Here is a 22,404-nt window from a genome sequence, read left to right on the forward strand (position 1 = left end):
AGCTCTTTACAAACAGAGTCTTAAACAATGCAAAGGGGGAACACATCAGATAATCTAAATATAAGACCAATGTAAGCTTCCAACATCCACGGAAGCTTCTATTTATAGAGTGCATAAGCTATTAAACATTACCAAGGAACTTAGATAGCAATTAAGACGATTTACAAAGCTGTTGTCAGGGGTTGAATTTCAAGCTACTGTATAGAATTGTGTCACACTGCCTGAATAATTACTGTGATATCTGTCACATGACAGCTCAAACTCATTGTGCATCACTCTGAGATCCACGCCTTCAGCACTAATGTGATACATCTGAATGGTAATTTCGTTTCTCCTAAAGCAAATCATTTCCTATAGTAAGTGCGAGAAGAAATGGAACCTGGTTGAAGAAGGAAAAAAAACACTTGCTATTCATACAGCTTGATTTGTAATGGCACACTGATTCTGTTTATGTCTTAATTAGAAATTTGTTCAATCTTAGATCTGATTACCGCTGATTTGTTCTGAACAACAGCTGTCTCATGTGGAACTATATTGATGTTTGAATGCTTTAACTCGTCTCCTAAAACAATACAAAGTTAGCCGGTCGGTGGTTGCACATTGCAAAGCAGCAAGTCTCCCAACTGCTTGAGTTATAAAGGACAAAAAGTCAAACAAATAAACTTAAAAACTAATGAATCACTGAGCCGGCCTGACAAATAGCAATGACAAAGCAGCCCATATGATGCTCGACTATTGAACTGTCAGGAAGTGAAATTCAGAGCTCGGAGTCAAACACGAAATGAGAGATTGAGTTTGACTGTAAAAATACAGCAAGGGGAAAAAAGCCATCAAGACTGCGTGTCGCTTCAAAGTCTCAGGGGTTCTCCTGTACAACAGCGCAGAGGCTTAGAGACAAAGAATCAATACAATCTGTGAGGTTTTAACTTTCTCTCTTGGCTGAACATAATGGAAAAAAACATTACATAAAAGCAAATATTGCTGCTGGGCAGTGTGCTGAAACCAGAGTGCACTGCTACAAGACCCGGAGTCTTTCAACGGGCGAGACAGAAAATGACAGCTCCAAATGGTTGACTAGGGGACAACAGGAACAGACACTTGCATCGGGCTCGATAAAAGCCTTTTGAATCATCTTACGAATGCGTTCTTACATATTTACAAAATGGTTTTATTGAAGGTCACTGCACTCGCATCTAGCTACATCTAAAATAATGTTTGCCTACTGTTTTTTTGCCAGGGATATCCTTTCCTCTATTTCTGTATCAAAACAGCACTTTGGTAACGCAATATCATTTCATGTGGCCTTATCCAACAGGGTCCTCCAGCTTAAGACAGCCCTGTACACAAAATGACCCACGACAAATATTGACACATAAAGACGGTTATAAGCCAGAAGCACCCTGTTGATTGTAGCATCTGCGCCTCAAAACGCAAACTCCCGGCATTACACAACAACGGGAACAATGGAATTTAAACCAGATTTGGCTTTCCTGAATGAATGCATTTCTAAGCGCAGAGCGTTGATAACAGATAAGGCTGTTGCGCTGGAGGACGACTGAAACGAAAGCCTGCTGAAGCTCAGACAAGGGGCTAAAGCGCATTTGTCAGGCGCTATTGCTCACCAGGGCTTTTCCAGACAGTGAATGCAAGCTGACAGTGTTTGCGAGAATTAAAATATCACGCTTTATCTCACTGCCCGAACCTGATATGTCATACTTTCAGTGGGGTGCCTTGCAAACACGTACAACTGGGGCTGGCGCATGGTCCGAAGCGGAACTGGAGGGGGAAAACTATAGAAAGGGCATTTTTCTAAAACAATGGGACGGCCAGGGACCACTCATCCAGGCAAGACCAAGCTGTTGCCTGGTATGTAGTCCATATGCAGTTCTCTATGCCCCATCACATGCAAGAAACAACAAGGGGAATCAATCTCTCCAACAGGATTGTGAAGATCATACACAGACAACATCCTCCTGGTTTTCACAGACAACAGATGCATTAGGAAAAAAAACCTAATGCACAACATTCATTTACATCAAGCAGTGCTTGAAATAGACATAATTCGTTCCATGTTATCACACAGCTACAGGTCCACTACCATACGGTGACTGCATTGCACGCATGCATAAAGAGACTGATCAATTTGGCATTAATGCATTGCTTGCACACATCACCTTAAAGGCTATTACGGTCGGTTTTATTTCTCATTAATTAGCCGGGCTTAATGCATTTTTGCCATCCGCGTGCGCTTTCATTCCATTACGCAGTGAAAAAGCAAAGGATTACTCAATACAGGAGACTCGTCCATCACGAATAAATGGACGTAACGTTCGTCTAAGCAAAGCGCGCCAAAGCTGCTTTAAAATAACGGTCTTCGGGGAAGGAATGTAGATCATCCCCTAAGAGCGTTAGCGCAGAATATATTAGCGTTCCTCACTACAGGAGAAGCAGCACGGGAAGAGTTGTGAAGACGCGTTCAACAGATGGGTGACTGCTCAGTATCAGCACAGCATCGGACAAATCCAACTTTCATTAATTCAAAGACATTTGCACGAGCTTATCCGCAACACGATTAGAATTCTATGTCAAGTTGCGACGGGAACTAGCGGGCGCCAAATCACACTTGTATCACCTTCAAAAAAGCATTACAGTCGAACAGCGACAGTAGAGACTCGCGACAAAACACTACGATAGGGACGCAACATGACACCAAAGCCTATGGAAAGCTTGCGCAGCTTTAAGACCTCGTTTAATGGTTTGATAGACATCATTTTTGACGAGTCCTGCTGGTTTATTGGTATGACTGAATGCAAGCTCGTCATATACGTGATTTTGAATATATAAGCGCAAAGTTTATTATGCGATGAATGGGAAAGGCAGCAGAAACCTTAATCCTGATTGCATTTCAGTTCTCCATAATAATGCGCGGTGCAGTGTGCACACAAGGAAAAGACTTCAGATCAGATCACCTGTCTCCTCCCCGTGGCAGCTAACACTTTCACACGCTACATACTGGAACTTGAAGGATCGTGAACTAACTGGGTATAATGTAAGACTGTCGTCTTTCCGATGCGTCCTTATACTTACTGCAATAACACATAATGCGATAGTTAACAGTAATGATAGTGTGTTGATATTTAAAGGAATAAAACCACCGATTTACCTTGTCTCTGTCAGCAGTAGTTATTCTATATTCCTCGATTTGATCCGTAGATGCAAGTGAAATTTGCCATCCATGACACGACACAGTTTGAGAGATCGAGTATATTTCGCTACAATCTACCCTCGCGAAGACGAACCCAGGCTATTTTCAGAAGATGAGAAAATAAAAAAATGAAAGGGGTAGATGCTCAACATTAGAATATAAGCGGGTAAAGAAAGCCTAATGAAACACAACAGCAGAAAATAAAAATACCAAAAAGGGGGTAAATTAAATAAATCCAACAAAAATGTGCTATAGAAAATGGCTTGACTTCAGTTCAGAAATTGAGGGCTCCAGTAATTCCACGATGCGTCTCTGTATTCCAAATGATGCGAGTGCGCTCTGCGAGGAACGCCGATCTCCTATCCGTTTATTCCCAATCTGCTGCGGTTTTACTTCCAGGACTTTAACTTGTAGTAGCATCACTTACACCTGAGTGTCCGTTTGAATATGCATCGGTCTTCTCTCCGATTCGGCTTCGCTTGGGTATGTGTGCGTGTTTGTTTCGGCAGACCCCTCCGTGCACTGGCATCCGAGCTATCGGGAAAGAACCGCCGCACTCAGTCAGGCGTCTGGATGCCCGCATTTACTGTTGCAGCGAGGAGGATGGATGCGCGTTCACGCGCTCCTTTCTCAAGGGAGTAGGAAGCGCGCTCTGCTCACCTACGTCAGCCAGTGCGTGCTCCAAATAGAGACCTGAGAGAGTTTGCTCGAAATTCTCAATTGGCGACCGGGGTCCCGTCGCAAAATAGTATTATTTCATTATTCGTTCTTTTTGGTCTTCTACTCTCCAACGCAACTGTTGTCGACGAGAGGCTGAAGTGAGTAAACAAACAAACTCCGCGCTTGGAAAATCACTCACCCTGTGCTGCATAATGCATGTGATAAATATTTACCATGGGTACTATTTTCTTGCATCATGGACTGCTAGAAAAACTGCGTTTGGCTATTATAAGGATAAACCATGCGATTGAATGTGTTGAAGCATTAAAAACATTGAAGCAGCACTTTGCGAGTTACAAAACTCAGCACTTTTGTATGGAATGGTAGCGCCTTTCATGTTTGTGAACTAAGTTCACTTGAAAAATAGCATTTAGTACCCCTTATTTAACTGAAATTGAACATTATAATGTATATTAAATGATCAGGGTAAACTCTAACAATAAAAAATTCATTTGGGTAGTCTACTAGCTACAAGTTAACATGTATGAAAGGAAGTCTCGCCTTACAGGTAAAAGGAAACAGTGTACTATCTTTCCCTATTTGTCATTTTCATATTTGAAGAGATTTGATCTCCTCCAATTTTTCCTCTTTAGATAGCTGTGAGAATATTTCTTAAATTTACCACCCAGAATGCTATTAGAACAGTAAGCCATGTTGCATGCGATGATACTTTAAGAATAACTCAGAGACGTACTTAATAATAAAGTTGGAGTAATTCAAGTTAATTGTATAGCGCTTTTTACAATGTTGCATTGTTTCAAAGCAGCTTAACAGGAAGACAATAAAAAGACAAAACAAAAAAGTTAATGTATTAGTATTAAAGTAACATGCGAGTAATGTGAAGGCTATTCCAAAACTCATTTTTAGTTTAAGAGACATTTTGAATAATTCTCTTAAATTATCAATATTCAGCCTCTTTTAAACACATATTCTTCACTGAATGTGAAACGTTATCATGTTCCATTAATACTTTGTAGAATCTATTTTTACCTGCACAATATGTCCTGTGCCACAGGCAGCCACACAACCCCAAAGCAAATTAGATCCGTCCATGTCTAAGAGTCGGCAAGGTGTTCTTTTCTTCTTATGGTTCTCATTTTTTCCTTTCAAACATACCCTTGGTGATTGTAGCCAAAAAGTTCAATTTATACTTCATCAGGGCATAGGATTTGACTCTAAAATGCCTTTGGCTTATCTGAGGCATGTAAGCCATGGAGCAGCCTAACTGCAACAGCAGGCTTGTATGGCGCTTTCACGCTGATAGCATACAGTACATGTTGTGTTGAATATCTCATGGTTCCCTATAGGAAATAGTGATTTCTGTGTTAAAGGTGTTGAGTATTTCCTTTGATAATGGTCATACTTTATAATATGGTTATTCAGAGTGGGCTATTGAGAACTATTACAAACTTTCATCATTAAATAATCATTAAATCTCATTAACATGAGTGGAGGGATTACATTTACATTCAAATGGTTATTCATTAACAGAATCTAAACCCCAATGTGTTGCTTTAAACTGTTTGAAATGGCTGGATTTAGTCAGACTTCAGACAGAGATGCATGTAGATTTAATAAATTGTAAATGTCATTTTTACACAATGAATAAGTCGTTTGTGGCTTTATTTTAGGTTTCTCAATAACAGGATAAATTATTCCAATACATTTTGCTGAATAAATAGTTCTTCATTGCGCTTTTACAGTATTTCCTGTCTAATTTTAGAATACTACATGCAGCAAAAATTGGCTTGGCACCCCCATTCTGCAAATGCACACAATATGGGTGCTTTGTAATGTATGGGTGCTTGTCTAACTTGTTAATATAGACATGGAATACACACGATGTGTGAAACAGACCTCTGTTTTGTTGCATAAGGATTGTGATGAGGTCGCGGCGGGTAACGTTTACTCTGCAGATCAGGTTTTGTGACCAGTGAACCACTACAACCTTGCCAGCTAGAACCTAATGCGGTTCTTCTGCTATTCTCGTAGAATACACAATTCTTGTAGATTTGTCTAGATCTTGTGCTATCCGTCTTTACCTCTATTTTTAATGCCATTTTCAGAATGGGGAAATGCAAGAAGGAACTATTTGGTATCTTTTATCATAACCTCCCCTGCATTATAGGACTCAATTATATTTTTATTTTCTTGTTCTCATTAAGCAGCTTAGAGGAGCCCATGGTGGTTAAGTGTAAGCACAAAGCCCTGAGAGGTTTGTAGTGTTTGAAGAATTATTTAAGCTCTGGAACTGTCAACACCTGACTTAGATTAAGGCTTTACGAGTTCTGAGACCTTGTAAAAAGTCAAATAAAAAACAAAAATGGAAGGGTGCCCTTTACACTTCCTTTGTTTCACGTTACCCTGAACAATTAGGCTAATGTTGCTGATACAAAATGTTGAGTTCAAGTTCAACTCGTGGAGATGATACCATATAAAAAGATTACAAACAAACATGTTATTTTGTTAGTGGTGCTCAGCCTTTTGCATATTCTGTGAATGATTTATGACTATAGCCCTATTTACACGGGATAAGTATTATCTGGGGACTTCGTGTTTTAGAAATTACCAACACACAACTGTATTTCATTTTGCGCATTCGCATTTCCCGGATGTGATGGCAAGTCGTGGAGCAGTCGTGGCCTAATTGTTAGAGAGTCGGACTCATGACCAGATGGTTGCCGGTTCGATTCTATGTGACGGCTGGTAGCAAGACACCTTAACCCTACTTGCTCCCCGGGAACATCAGTGAATGCTGCCCACTGCTCCGGTTGTACGTGTGTTCACAACTTTGTGTGTGTGTGTGTGTGTTCACTACCCACAAGTTGGGTTAAACGGCAATGCTGGCAGGCATGGATATGACCCATCAACCGAAATACTATAAAAGCAATTCAACACAGCCTCCGTTATTCGCAAGCGGTGGATAAAACCTTGAAAAAGTATATACGAGCCGGTCAAGTCACTGAGATGCCGATTCGCACTGGACTAATATTATTATCACAGGACCTCTGTGTTCGTCAAAATATGTTAGGTAATTTGCGGGGGAATTTTTACTTAAAAATTTACAGACATGGCCGATTCGCACAGGATTAAGATCACAGACAACCTCCGGAATTTTGACACATGACTAGAGGTCCCCAGGTTATACTATTCCCCCTGCGAATAGGGTTTATGTCTGATTTTAGGAATCTGCTAAAGGTGGGAAGCCAACCAAAATTCAAGTCATTATTTTCCTTAAAGCCTTTCCATTCATTGTAGCTCTCACATCATTCACACTTCATTAAGGGTTTGGGACACACCCTCATTGGATCTTGACCCGATTGCTGTGCTACAAATTTAAATACGTGCATGTATGCGTGAGATTTGTAGCTACGGTGGATGGAATTTTTTTTCGAAGAAGAAAAATTCTGTGTTTTTCTTGAACTAATCTAATTGTTTTGCTTCAGAGGACTTGACAGATATTGTTAAAATTTTAACTAGTTTGTTGTCCACAGATGTAAGAAAATCTTGTTGGTTGTGTATTGACACACGAGTAAAGTAAACACAGTAAATACAGTAAAACCCTTAAAAATGCAAAGAAGTCATGTAAAGGAAGGCTCTTTGAGTACAGTAGACAGGCACTCCTTCATTACTTTAGTTTTAAATAGTTGAAATACGCCCAGTTACGTACTGTATATGCCTACCACAATTCTTTTTGTGAGTGTCCTGTTTGTTATTTTTGACGTATGGTTATTGCACTTAAGATGTCTAAGAGCCGTATTTATCCTCTGCCAAGTCTAAACTCAGTCTGAACATTTGCAGGATTCTACTAGCAAGTCCATGTGCAGAATCATAAAAGAAACTTGGTGCTTGCATTATGCCCTCCAAGCTGAAACAGGCGCTAAGGACCATAACTATGTGGTCCTGCCCTGTATAGCGGTTACATTAATGCGCTGTCATGCGTGCAGCTTCACCAATAGGAGTAAAACATTGCTGTGACATACAGTCCACAGAACTAACACAGCTAGTGGTCTAACAGCAGTAACTATATCCTGCAGTGACTTCATTTTCTGTTCTTTTGAAATTGGAATTGTGCCAGCATGAATGACCCTTATGGATTAAAAAAGCAACAAAATTCTCTGTGACTATTTGTGTTTTGCTTGTCAAAGATTTGTGGCATCTGTGATATTTTCTATGTTAGTATGTAAATCACTTAAGAGACTTCTTGTTTGGGGTTCACAATAAGCACAGTTGATGTGAGCATTTTGCCGAAGTTTGTGGAGCATGAAAAGAGAGATTTCTCCCTGGCCTTGACTATTCTTTGCTTCGGTTTGGTGCCAGGGAGAAGAACAGAGGCTGAGAACACAAAGCGCTGATTAATTGACTGATGGAACGGAACATAAATACAGTTGTTTTCTTAATTGACAGTTTGATAATTCTCCCTTTCTCTGTGTAATCAAAAATGTCTGCCATGTGAATTTTGTAAATGGCGGTTATAATTTTTCCTTTTGAAATTAGCCCTTGAACAATAGTTTTTATGCTTGATATGAATCAGGTGAAATGAGGACATTGCTTCCCACATAGCACCACACCGACATTTAGTCGTGTTTTACTCATTGCCACTTTCTCCTTTTTATAAAGTTGTAGTTCAGATCATTTCCAAAGCTGTCAAAATTACATTCAACCATATAATTTCAAATCTTGTGTATTTTTTCTCACAAAAGTGACACAAAATGGGAAATTGCACACTCCTGTCTTTATGACAACAGTGCATTGTAATGTCTGTCAAATCTTCACCAACACAAATCTTCCCCTCCATTGAACTGTTTACCAGATCAGATTGACTCACTAACTCAGTCAAGAAGCAATAGTTCTTCATTTAACATCTTAGTGGATGGAATGTTTGCCTAATAATGATTAATGCAATTAAGTGGCATCTAGTAGTAAGGTTGTGTCGTCACTTTTCACTTTGCGGAAGGAAATAACATAATAACAAAACGCGGTCTGTAGAGCTGTTTGTCCGTTTAGGGCTACTGTAGAAACAACATGTTGAATGCCATGCAAGGGGACCGGCGGTGTATGTAGATAGAAATAGCTCATTCTAAGATAATAAAAACATAACGCTTCATTATGTAAGATCTTTATACACCTCTGAAGACATAAGTATTTGTATTCTTTTGCATTTATGTCAATAGAATAAAAAATGACACGCAACACCTTTAACTTACTGACTGCATCCTTCGCTTTATATGTCATTGGGATCAAGAGGAATTGAAAAGATGACTGAGAAGAAACTGAACTAAACAGGACCGTAAGCTGCTTTGTGTTAGTGATTTCTGACATGATATATTAGGTTTTAGAAACAGGATTGAAGATGAAAGTATTTGACTATAAAAAGCTGAATCACATGCATTTCTATCATCTATTCCCATTTTTAGTTACTATTTTATCTGCACTTTTCTTCCATTTCACACGTCTCTCTTTTTCCTGACCCATTATTTGGTCCTTTCTTTTTGAATTTAGAAATGTCAGAATTTGGGGCAGGTGGTGGGTTGTACTTGTGACAAAATGTGTGAATGAAAAATGGCCTCCTAGTGGAAAATCAAGAAGAATTACAAAAATGCCACATTTTCACCTTGCCTTCTTTCCTGCCCGTGACTTGGTGTTCTTTCTATCTCTCTCTTTTATATAGGCAAAATCCTTTAAATATTTTGTGTAGAGGACCCAGCAGCCCGTGGTTTATCCGGTGTGGAATACTGATAAAATATGACAATTATGATGTTTTTTCCGAGCAATGTAATTTTCATTTATTGAAGGGGGTGAAGTGATCTTAATGGCTACCTGAGTAAATAAAACCAGGCTAAACATGCTTTTCCATTCCTCTAGGGTCATAAATCACTTTTGCAATGCACTGGCGAGCAAATACACGACAGAACCAAAGAAAAACAGCAGGAATACATAATGCAGATTTTGTTTCAGGCATAATTACATTAGTTACATAGTCACATATCACAAAATTACATAGTGTCATTTGGTCATGCTACACTGCTAAAGCCTGTTAGAATAAAAGAATGTTTTAATGTCAGGGTCAGTAGCCTTGTAGTTAAAGCAGCAACACATAGCACCAGGGCGCTCACGGTGATCTGGGTTTCTTTCCCATTTCCAGCGATCATTTGCCGGTCCTGCTCCCCTTTCTCCACCCAATATATCATTATCATATTATCATATCATATATCAAACAATCATTAAAGGTATATGAGCCCCAAAATATTTATACAGTGTATATTATATATATGTATATATAAAATATAATTTAAACGCTAATGCTAGCAAATGATTCGCTCTATGGCTTTAAAAAACATTCTTCGCTTTTGGTAAGGTGTTGTCAATAGTCATGACCTGGAACATAGTCCCATGCCTTTTGATGAGTAAAGCCCACTATTGATGTAATCTTCTCAACTGGTCTAGATCTTCTTAATGTATTGAAGGGACTTTTCACCTTAAAATAAAAAATATTTCATCCAAATCTGTATACAACGCTTGTAACCAAACAGTTCTTGGCCAACACTTACTACCATAGTAGAAAAAAAATACAATGGATGTCAAAAGTGCCCCAGAACTGTTTGCTTTCCTACCTTCTTCAAAATATAATTTGTGTTCAACAGAAGAAAGCAATTTATAAAGCAAATTTTTCCTACAATGGTAGTCAATGGTGGCCAATTTCTTTTGGTTACAAGCATTCTTCCAAATATATTTTTCTGTGTTTTTCAGAACAAATAATTTCAAAGATCAAGCATAAAACCCTTGCGACTTTTAGCCTTAAGATGCTTGTCCTGTGCAATGCAGACCGGATGGTTCGCTCATTTGAGGTCTGAGTGTCAGAATGACAAAATCACTGTTAATTAAACCACCTTTGACTAAACTGTCAACAGCCATTAAAAGTACTTAACCGAAAATATGTATGTTTGTAGGAGTTCCTTTACTTGAGAAGTGACATTTTTGGGGCACTCTCTAGGCGCCACTGTCCTATGATGTACGATAGTGTGTCACGATTAAAGAGTGAAGTAGATCTTATAAATGTTAAGAGAAGCTGACAGGAAATAATGAAGTGACAGTAGGAAGGAAATTACCGTTGCGATATCTGGGTTCATTTCTTAAATAAAAGAAACAGAGCTGTTTTAGTGATTTGATAGATGGGTAGTTAACAAATATATATATGTGTATCCTGTGGTGTGACAGCAAAAATGTAGAAAACAAATACTTATTGATATTTTTTTAATACATTAACATTTATAATACAAAATAGCATAAGAGAGATGATTATTTGTAGATTTTAGCTATCACAAAGACACATTTACGGTGTATTTCTCCACTACCCATGTATCAATTATAAAGACTATGGTTATAGTTGTTCATCTCATGTTTCAGCCAAATTGAAGTTTATGCGAGAAGAAAGCAATTTCATCAAGAATAACAGAAAGAAGAGGTATAGAGATCTGACAAAAGAGGACTTTCAAACGGGTCCCGTCAGCAGTGAAGGCTTTTGTGTCTAGAAAAGCTGGAGACAGAAGATAACAGATAAACACATCTTTACACAGGTGATGCACAGCCTTATTTTCCTCCCCCTAGACAAGCTAGACAAACTTTAGGCTGTACAGACCTTGAACATAGGCAAACATGGTCTCTCCGGTTACACCCGCGCCAGAACCAAAAAGATTGAGATAGGGAGGTGAGAATACCTGTACAGACCATCAAACTTAGCTGTCACCTCGAATAAAAGCTCCAGTCTCTATGCCCCAAGCTACTCTACTGAGGAAAAGTGTGCTTGCCGATCTCTTTCTGTATTCTGCCTCACAACATATCCCCATCACATATCGGTTTAGAGGGTAGAACAATATAGGTTCAGATTGGCCTTTGTGCCTTGAGACCACTTTCTAGTTGATAACAAAATGGTTTTTGGTTGAAGCTATTGTTGAAGATTGATGCAACGTAGATCATGCTCTAATAATTCCTTACAATGGAAGTTTGATCCCAAGGCCATCACACAGGTCTCTAAAAACCTTTAGAAGTGTATGTGCCCTTTTGTGTACCAGCATTAAGCGCTTGGCTATGCGCTATGACCGTGCACTACATTTTATACAATTTTCATGAGAGTGCTAAATTGTGTAGATACCGTCCCAGGCCAACACGCATTTGGGCGCAGGGAGCATTGCTTGTGCTATGTGTAAGCTCATATTCAAGGACCACGTAAACAAAATTGAATAAAGCTTAATTTCTCTACTCTTGTGAAGCGACTTTACATTGCATTATCCTATACATTTATACTTATGTATCTGCAATTCCCTGGGATTGAACCCACTTGTTAAATCAATGCTCTTACCACTGAGCTACAGGAAAGCTATAAGATTTAGAAATCTAATAGCCACATTTTTCTCTAGAAACAAGACAAAATGCTAGTTTGCAGATCTACAGTTTGCAGGTTAACACAATGAATATGGAATTACAGTAAAATGTTAACGGATAAATCAGTCACACCTTTCACACACGACTTTGCTCGGTATGCCTTAGACACATGATGCTTTACTTGTACAAAAAACGATTTTGTTCTGCCAAATGAATTTGCACATAAGGTTTAGCACATTTAAAAACATTTGTATGTGTCAATGACAACAAACAGTGAAACAGTGATGACAAAATCAGATCAGGAAGTTATAATAATCTTCGACTTAGGTGATTTTACATGTCTTCATAAATTTATATATCAAGGCTGTCCTTTAGAAACCTCGGATGTCCACATTTGCAGTTTTTCGGAAAATGGAAAAAAATTATTACAGTTTTTTAAGCATTTTTCATATTTTTTCATTGGTTAGATATTTACAAATCCCAGAGACAAACATAAAAGGGTTACTAATAATAATGATTTATGGTTAAAAAAAATATACCAAAATATGGAGATACGAGGTTTCAGAAGGACAGCAGCGATATGTTTGCTATAGAATTAAAATATTTTTATTGCCGGTAACCTGTTTTGTTAAACTGTAAAGCAAAAATGCTTTTAACTTCAAAATCTATTTTTCTCACAAAGGATAATTTGACTGCATTGTATTGTTTTGCAGAACACACTATGCACTTTTCCCTGTCTGGCCAGGTAGACAGGTAATGATATTGGCGTCAAACGGAGCAGAATAAAACACGTGTTTGACTTGGAACAGAATCAAATCAGCCTGGCTACTTATCACATTAGCGGCCTCTCTTTTGTCCTTGCAGACATGGATTCGCACTCCATCAAAAAGCTAGCACCAAATGAGTTTGCCTTTATAAACAGTGAAACACACCCACAACTCCTTTATTTCTTCACTTGCTGTCCCCTGCCTCATCCTCCCTAGTCTTCTCTCTAAACTTCCTCCCTGTCCGCAATCCCCCCACAAGCTCCCTTCTTAAAGCGCCCTGACGGGTCATTTGCAATGCTAAGCATCAGTTGGCAGTCATGTTAGAGAGGGTAAGAGGAAATGGGCAGAGCTTTCCCAACATCAGGCTAATCATTTTATCCCTGCCTTTCATTGCTGCATAATAAGTGTTTTACAGGGGATTAGTGAAATAATGTATACATGAGCTGTTGTTTTTGTATCTCTAGACCCCTACACTCCATTCTGCCACTGTTCCACCAGTTTATGTAATTTAGTTAACAAAAGGGGTCAGGCAGAGAGAAGGATGAGGTGGAGAATATCAACGAGTCCTCTTACCGCACAGTCATGGTAACGCGTTCCTCGCATCAGGATTGAATGAGATCTGCAGTTGTAAAGTCAAGGCATTAACACGATCTTTATTCACACATTGTAAAACATGAAACATTTGCAGCGCAATCTCGTCTTTGGCATTTTTGTATTAAGTGTCATTTGTTAAACTTTGAAGTTTAGATTAGCAATTCCTCTAGTTAAAGTATTCAACGCTTAATCGCTCGGTTTTATTGACAAGGCTTTCTGGATTGACAAAGCAATACTCGTTCAACCAAGGGTGTAAATTCAGGACGGGGTTATTTTTTTGTAGAGCCAACTGTGAGTTTTTTTAAAACATCCTCTATCTTTGCATTGTTTTAATGGTGTAGAAATTATAGGCATGCAGACGGAACCTTTCCAGATAGAAACTGTCCAAAGAAAATTATTCAAGCACTGTGAAATAATTTTGAATTAGCAGTTTAATAGCCTCATCGGGTGTCAAAACATGAGTTTATTAATTATTGATGTATGTGTTACTAGGAAGAAAGGATTGTATTGATCCAAACCATGACCGATAAAAAAACAACAACATTTTTTACCCTAGACATTTGACATGGCAATAATTGAGGTTACCATGTCAATTGTGTATATAGAATGCACCCAGCATGCCTCTGTTCAGGAAAACATTGGTTTAAAGCCATCTGAATAAATGTATGGGCTTCCTTTAACTCTTTATTAAAGTAAATAACAGTGAATTATTGTTTGTAATCAGCTTCTTTAGGTTCACGCAAACAAAATAAGCCGCCACTCATACATCACCAGCCCTGGGTTCTGCAGCAAGGCATAGACACAGAAAATAACCTTGCTTTATTCTTATTTGCCATGTGCAACAAATGTATCCAAACAGACGTATTGAGAAAGTGTAATTTATCAAACTGTGATAACGGTAACCAAAGCGAGTGATTTATAGCATCACTTACAAACAACAGATCATTGGAGTCAATATTTCCCAAGTGGCAAGACCACGACCTGCTGTTTGTTCAGCTGAGTTGTTTGTTAAAAGGTTTCTTGATGAAAATGTACTGTGTAAACTTAAAATGCTGTGTTTATTTAAGATGCTGCACGAAGTTACCTCATAATATTTCGTTTGCTTGCTTGTGCATGGTACAATTCAAACTCATTTTCCCTTTGGATGGACAAGAAGGCAAAGGTTTCGCTTTGGTGAACTACTTGGGAATGTAAGGTAGGACAAGATGTCCTTGTCTCCCTCCCTGTAAAACCTACCTCTCATGAGGCCTCGAGTCATTACCACGTCTCACCTGAGGGTTATAAGGTTGGATTGATTCTGTGACATCACTGATTAGAATCAATGTACCATTCCCTGTGTCTCATTGTGTCCCTGACTAGCCCTCACAACGTTTAGTGGACCTCCGGAGTTGAAATTCTAGATCCCATACAAGTGTTGTTTGCAATATGTTGTATACTAATAGGTTACCAAGATAAGTGAATTGTATTTACAGTTGGGGGCCTGTGATGAAAGACCTGCCTTGTGTCCCTAAAAATATATTTTCTATATGGTATTCATGCGTTTTCTTATTTGAGTGCACAATATTTTGAACATCGAGAAATTCATGGTGCTTTAAAATTAAAAAGTTGAACATTTGCGTATTTAAGTGGTCAGGAAGGATGTATGCCATAATCTTAGTTTTTAACATTTGCAGATTAGGTTTAGTCTATAGTAATTTAGGTTTTACAGAACAGGACCACATGATGGTAATAACTAGTACTGAGCAGGGATGGATTAACTCATAGGCCTGTCTGGCACGTGCCCAGGGCACTAGACCAGCAGGGGGCCCTGGCAAATTTAAAGGGTTCATATGCCGCGAATCAGTGTTTTTCTGTGTCTTTGGTGTGTTATAAGTTGCACATGCATGTATTAGTCACGTACATTTTCTAAAATTAAAGTGTCGTAATCAAAAGATGCATTCTATCTAAAAGCGAATGCTCACCCTGACGTCCCTGAAACCACACCCCCACAAATCTATGTCAGCTCGTGGTATGATTTGACCAAGACGTTAGATGAGCGTACCTGTCAGCGCAATGCACTCAATGTACGGAGTGCTGCCTACGTATTTCATTTAGGGGGGAATTAATGTGTAATATAGATTAGTGAAATACATCGTATCGTATATATTAAACATGTAATGGGTGGTATAATACAAAGCATTTCAAAGCGTTTAAATACATACGTGACTGTGTTTTTTTCATGCATGGATGTGTCCCGTTTTATGAAGCTCAGAGATGTTTTTGAAATACAGCGTTTTTGAACCTTAAATCGTGTATACACATATAACATCTAAAACAAACGATAATATTTGTTTGAGCCATGTCATATGACCCCTTTAATATGTGTTCATTTAAAACCACAGAAATGTGTCAAAGACATCTCAGTTAGCTGTCTTTAATTGCCATTTGATATAGTCTTGTCTTGTGAGACGTTATGGAAGAGTTTTCTCTGAGGACATCATGAAGGATACCTCTAAGCTAAGTTAAAACCAACTTTTTTTTATTAAGATAACCTTAAATACCTTGGTGATTGATATAGCTTAATTTTTATGGCATGGACTGTTAAATCTTTGTCGTCTTAATGCAGGAATGTAAATGATCCAAGGAATTAGCCTATTCCCACGTAATATGAGTTGGAAAGGTCAGAAACTTTTTTAGGTATATATAAATAAAAAATAAAATAAATCAAATTGTGTTGTCATTTTACACAGAAGACGTCTATTATGCTGAACTACTTTTATAGTTTTTCTATGTAAACAAGCTCTAGACGGACGTGTTTAATTATGCCTGTGTCTCGCGCCATTTGCAACGGCTCTCACATAAGCGACATTGTTTAAATACGCTGTGTCAAGTTGAAATAATTTCTATTTGTACACACAGAGCAGATCATCAATCTCAGTTTCACAGCAGTTGACCAATCAGAAGACCCCGAAGGCGGGACAAGTGTCGTAAGCTTTTGTTTACAATAGCAACTTGGCCTATGGCAATTTCTGTAATTAAAAGAGTGCAACGAGAACCTTTTTAATTTCTTTCCTGAGCACTGTGTCATGTGTTTTTAGACACAAAGATGCGTTCTGTGCAAACCACTCCTAAGTCCTGTGTATTTGGGGATAGGTGCAAAACTGTTCTTGTGAAATATGTGATGCCAGAAGGCCTTTGAAACGTCCGTGCCCAGGGCGTTTCAAAGTCAAAATCCGTCCCTGGGGCCGGGAAAAAAAGAATATTGATTCTCAAAAGCTGTGATTTTTTTTCTGTCATATTTCCGCAAGCACTGAACATTCATTGATGTGAATGTAATTGCTACTACTATCCACTAGATGTCACTTTTCTTTTACAACAGGGAGCATATTGTTCATTCATTGCTTAATGCGGCCCTAACACACGGGGTTTCTGCCAATCTCATATTAATCTTGAGTACCTATAGAGTAGTATTTTCAAATAGTATTTAGTTTGATCACATTTATAAAAGATATATACAGCTGTTCGATTATTTCCGAAATCATACGGCGCGTGCGGGGGGGGGAAGGGTAGGCTGAACTAAAGCACATTGTCAACAAAACACAGATATCAGTTTCACTCACTGCATGCGGTTCATGTCCGACATCTTTTAGCACTTGGAAGGCTCCATATATCAGTTTCAAACAATCTCCAAATCCAGCATTATATCCACCGTTTATATAACATGCATCACCCAAATGCAGTGAACAAACAATCACCTGAACTTCGCGAACGTGTGCTCTCTCTCTCTCTCTCTCTCTCTCCTGCGCACAAGTAAAGTGAAGTCTGCACATGCTCCCTTTTCTGGGAGAATTGTCCAATAAGGGACTAAGATTTTTACAAAACAGTTTTATATGTTCAAAAAAAACTTTCTGGAACCTGTACGATCGCTGAGGGAGTGTATTTAGCACAGAAATACTATGTGATATGCCCAACTTGTTTTTTGACAAGTTGACCATGTCAAGCATGAGAAGACAACACGTTTAATATTGTAAGGAAGTCAGAATTCATGACACATCACTACATATAGTCCCCGCCTACGCCCGGGACTGCCCGCGAAAACTTCACTCTTCTCCCCAGAACAATGTAGCTTGTGAGCCTCATTTGTGGTGCACCAATCACAGCAGACTAGACCATCTGACTAATCACAGCAGACTAGGCTAGCAGAAAGGAGAGGATTTGACAGATGAATCGCGCAACCAACCATTTGAGAGTCAGTCAAGACGTAAGGTAAGTATAATTACCTATTATCACGAAATAATAGTGTTTTTACACCTTCGCTGTACATAAACTTGTTGTTGGACACTCCATTAACCAAAGTAGGACCATTAAAAATCCTAGTTATGTATTCTTTAACATTTATTTGTTATGTTATCTTGAATGTAAAATACGTGTTCTGTTTCAATATACCCAAGTATGTTTTAAGTTTAATATACAGGTTTGTGGCTCTTCATTAAAACCCCTAACCCTCACTTTATGGTTAGAGTTTACTCAGTTTAATACAGTTTATTCTGTATTAAAGTCATTGAATCTATGGAAAGCCCCTTACAACGCATAAAAACATGTGTCTGCAATGCGCACCTCTTTAATAATGTGTACCATCAGTGAGAAGGGAAATACAGAAGGAAAAACGATCCACTTTGAAACATGCATTTTATGCAATTGAAACTGATGCAGGTCATGAGGCAAAAGCAAATGGCATGCTAATCAAGTAACTGGAGGAAAAGAGGGTTTATCTGTGGCTCAGACACTTCTGGATGGATGTAGTCTTATCTGGGTCACCTTAAGCCAATGTTAAATCCACTCTGGCTTACCCTCTGCCTGAGAGTAAGTCTGAATAGGCGAAGAAAGCAGTGCACTCACAGATGTTAAAAACTCAAAAACAGACTAAGTCACTGCCAGATAAACACCTCTTATTCTACTTTTCAGTTTGTTTCGTAGGAGTGGGCGGTACGACTAAAATCTTGAAACGCTGGTAAATTTTAAATCAATGTAATGGTGCATATCAAAATACGGTGATGGTTTTTTATTGCTTACGCTGGTGAATTTACATTTTACACTTTATATGAATAGTTTGCCTCCGAAATGAAAAGTCTGTCATAATTTACTCACCCTGATGTCAATTTAAACCTCTTTGATTTTCTTTCTTCTACAAAACACAAAAGGAGATATTTTGAAAAATGATGATAACCAAAAACCGTTGGTCCCCATTGACTTCTACTTCATGGACACAAAACCAATTCAAGTCAGACATTTTTCAAAATATCTTTTGTGTTCTGCAGAAGAAAGAATGTCATACAGCTTTAAATGACAAGAGGGCATGTTAACAATGACAGCATTTCAATTTCCCCCCTTTTTTATTGAAACATGTCTTTTATTAGCTCTCTTCATTCAATTTTTTCGCTTGATGGTCACAAACTAAAAGACAACATTTCATAACAAATTTCATAATTGTTTATACAGTGTTTACAGCCAATGCAAAGTTAACATAATGATAAACTATTTGAAAACCACACGGCAGTCAAATTCTCTATTCATACATGACTGTAGAAAGATTCAATAAAAGGAAGGCAGGAGACGGGAACCGGCAAACATTTAAACATTTAATCAAAATAATAACAAAGTAAAAAGACAGCCGGCAGCCCCTCACGGACGACTGCAGGTGAATACAACACAAATACAAACGTAAAACATGTACGGGCCCGGTCCTCTCTCCTCGACGGTCCGGTCGCTCGTTCTCTTATTTGGTCCTACGTGATACGAGCATTAACAATTACTCACCGGTCTCGAACCACGGTCTCGCCCCGCCTACTCCACTACAATGACGTTGTGACATTGCTTTGCAATCGTGAAGAAACTACATTGTTGCATTGCAAATTCGCCTGCAGGACCATATATAACGATAACAAGATTACGTACTGATATTATTACTCACTCTGGTCCTCACTCTGGTCCTAGTTTGTAGTGCTAAGGGAATGTTTTCAAAAGCATATATTTCACTCAAACAGAGATTCTCTGTTACTGTGACAGTCAGACAGCCATGGGTCATGCAAGATTCCCTATGGAAATCGTTTGTGTGTTAGAGGTCAGAAGACTACATCTAAACATCTGAATAGTGGATGTAGACATGGTGACATGCTGACAGATGTCTGAGAATCCAGAATGAAAATATGGAAATGTCTCAGAGCAATGGCCTGGCAGTTTGTGCACATGCTCCAGGCACACGGATGTGGTGCTCAAATGAGAGACGCGGGCTCCCAGTACATTGCAAAAGTTGAACCTCATTTTATTGGTAGAGCATATTTTCTCTTTTATTTGTTTTTTCTTGTAATTTAACTCCAGTATGTTATTAAATGATAATGCTGATATCATCTATTATTAAACAATGTATTAATAATATAAATATATAAATGAGAAAACTGTAAATAAAACATGGAATATAATCTGAATATACTTATTTAAATACTTATCAAGATAATATGAATTATGTTTATATAAATAATTTATGTACTTATGCCCTCACAAAAATAAACCATCGTTTAAAACCCCAAAAACATGGTTACCACATACTAACCATGGCTTTCAAAATCCATAGTTAAAGCATGGTAACTATAGTAAAACCATGGTTTTGCCAATAGTAATCGATTCCCCAAAATCGTGGTTACTACACTTTTACCACAGATAAACATGATTCATTTTCATTGCTTTGTGCAACTTTCTCATTAGACTTGACATTGCATACAGTTTGCTGCAGTTTTATCAAAGTGACTGTTTGATAATTCATAAGGATGAACAGATAATGTATTTGTCCACAAAGACAAAACCTGTGATATCTTAATGTGGTTATAGTATTGTCAGTTACACAGCAAGGTAGGTGCCAAATATGATTGACTTGACTTTGTTTGATGACCTTGTAGAACTAGATCAACTGCTCATACTGTAAATGTGTTTATTCTTTTTTATTCTGTACTCTACGGAATTCACACAGATATTTTCATGTCTACAGGACATCGCGTGTTAATAACTTTCCAGATATTTGCTTTATTTTCTTTCCACGGAATATCAGAGCGAACAATCTACTAAGATCTAGCGGTTTGAGCATAACAATAACTGTAATTATTCCGACTGGATTTGTTCAATTGCTCATGTGTGGGCGCGTAGATGTGAGAGTGGTTCAGGCTGGAGTTGGTAAGTCTTGATGTTTGACATTTTTACACCAACAATGTGATTATGATCAAAATGGATTTATGATCCTGAACCTGATTATGATTATTGCATTGATCATGATGCTCAGCTTCTTCCCCTTTACTGTGAACAAAGAGACGCAGCTGAACAAAGACTGAGAGCGGATGCATTACGTATCTCTACCCAAATTCATTTTCACATCTTCAAACCAGTCTTCAATCTTCACGATAGATGCATTTGATGTTGTTGTATGAGTTATAAACTTAAAGAGGCCCATATATGCAACATGTTGTTGTGTTTTTTTTTTGCAAAAGTTTAACCATCTGTTGTCATTTAGAAATCAAGTTAGTTTTGAAAGTTGTGAAGGATTCAGCAGACTAGCGCAACACAAAGCTCCACTACTAAGGTAGTAAACCTAAATCAACTCTTCCAAAAAAACTGTTCAGGGAATTAACTGCAAGGTCTTGAGAACCAAAGCAACCACATGCATTAATAAATGCGCCCACTGCACGGATTCAAGAAAGCTACACAAGTACCTCTGATTGGCTACTGGAGGATCCGTCCAACCGGGACACTCCAGTTACTCATCCCACAGTAGCTGGAACGATCATAGATAAAAAATAAATCAAGGGCAAAAAGGAGACGCTTCATTACTGGTCCGTTAGGAAGGAGAAACAGATGGAGTGGAGGCAGAGGCAAACATGAGGGAATCGCGCAGGAGTGAACTGGAGCATGTTAAGATGAGAGGAGCATCAAACAAAGTCCCAAAATGTGGAAAGGAACAATGGCACGTGAGGAAAGCCAGAGGGGGATTCAGCATGATGGGAATGTATATGTGCACGGATTGGATGGCCATACGAGCAGGAGATTGGAACCGAAGCATCTCTCTTCACTTGAAAGTCCTTTGAGGACAGCATGCTTTTATCCATCTGAAACACCTGGAAGTGGGTGGAAAAGAGTCCCGTCAGGTCGGCGCTATGCAGTCGTGCAGCTTGAGTCCCATCGATGAAACATAATGGTCTGCCATCATACTATGGTAATAATGAAGGGCACTATCTAGAAGAGCTGTCCTTCATGCAGAGTTCTTTTTTTCACCCTAGAGTAAAACGTTTGGTGTCGACCATTTTAGAGGCATCAGAATATCCACCTCCTGCCGGTTTCATAGCTTTGTGGAACTCCGTGGAAACTGTAAACGAAATAGGCCTATGCTTTTTTTTGAGGGGGTATCAAAAGCACAGTCATTCTCTTAAAACTTTACCTTTGAAACAAATATACACACAATAAGGTGAACACATAGAGCCATTAAAGGGACAATTCACCCAAAAATAAAAAATCTGTCATCATTAACTCACCCTTAGGTTGTTCCTAACCTGAATAAATTTGCTGAATACAGATGAAGATATTTGGAAAAATGTCAAGAATCATCCCTCATTTACTGCCATAGTAGGACAAATAAATACTATGGGATTCAATGGGGGATGAGAAATGTTTGGTTGCTGACATTTGTCCAAATATCTTCCTGTGTGTTAAGCAAAA

The 22,404-nt window shown here is 38.5% G+C and overlaps 1 protein-coding gene across 13 annotated transcripts in view; it reads right to left on the reverse strand.

The window, feature by feature from the left end:
* adgrb2 (adhesion G protein-coupled receptor B2) overlaps positions 1-22,404 on the reverse strand; it is a 381,141-nt gene that overhangs the window by 246,036 nt on the left and 112,701 nt on the right. For 11 of the 13 annotated variants that reach the window (XM_056742035.1, XM_056742033.1, XM_056742039.1 and 8 more), the window contains exon 1: positions 3,164-3,779. The exons of the other annotated variants lie outside the window; for them this stretch is intronic. The gene's annotated coding sequence lies outside the window, so the exon portion shown is untranslated. Of the gene's footprint in view, positions 1-3,163; positions 3,780-22,404 lie in introns of those variants that run through there. 13 annotated transcript variants of the gene reach the window in all.

The sequence above is a fragment of the Triplophysa dalaica genome, chromosome 25 (assembly GCF_015846415.1).
Source record: "Triplophysa dalaica isolate WHDGS20190420 chromosome 25, ASM1584641v1, whole genome shotgun sequence".
NCBI lineage: Eukaryota > Metazoa > Chordata > Actinopteri > Cypriniformes > Nemacheilidae > Triplophysa > Triplophysa dalaica.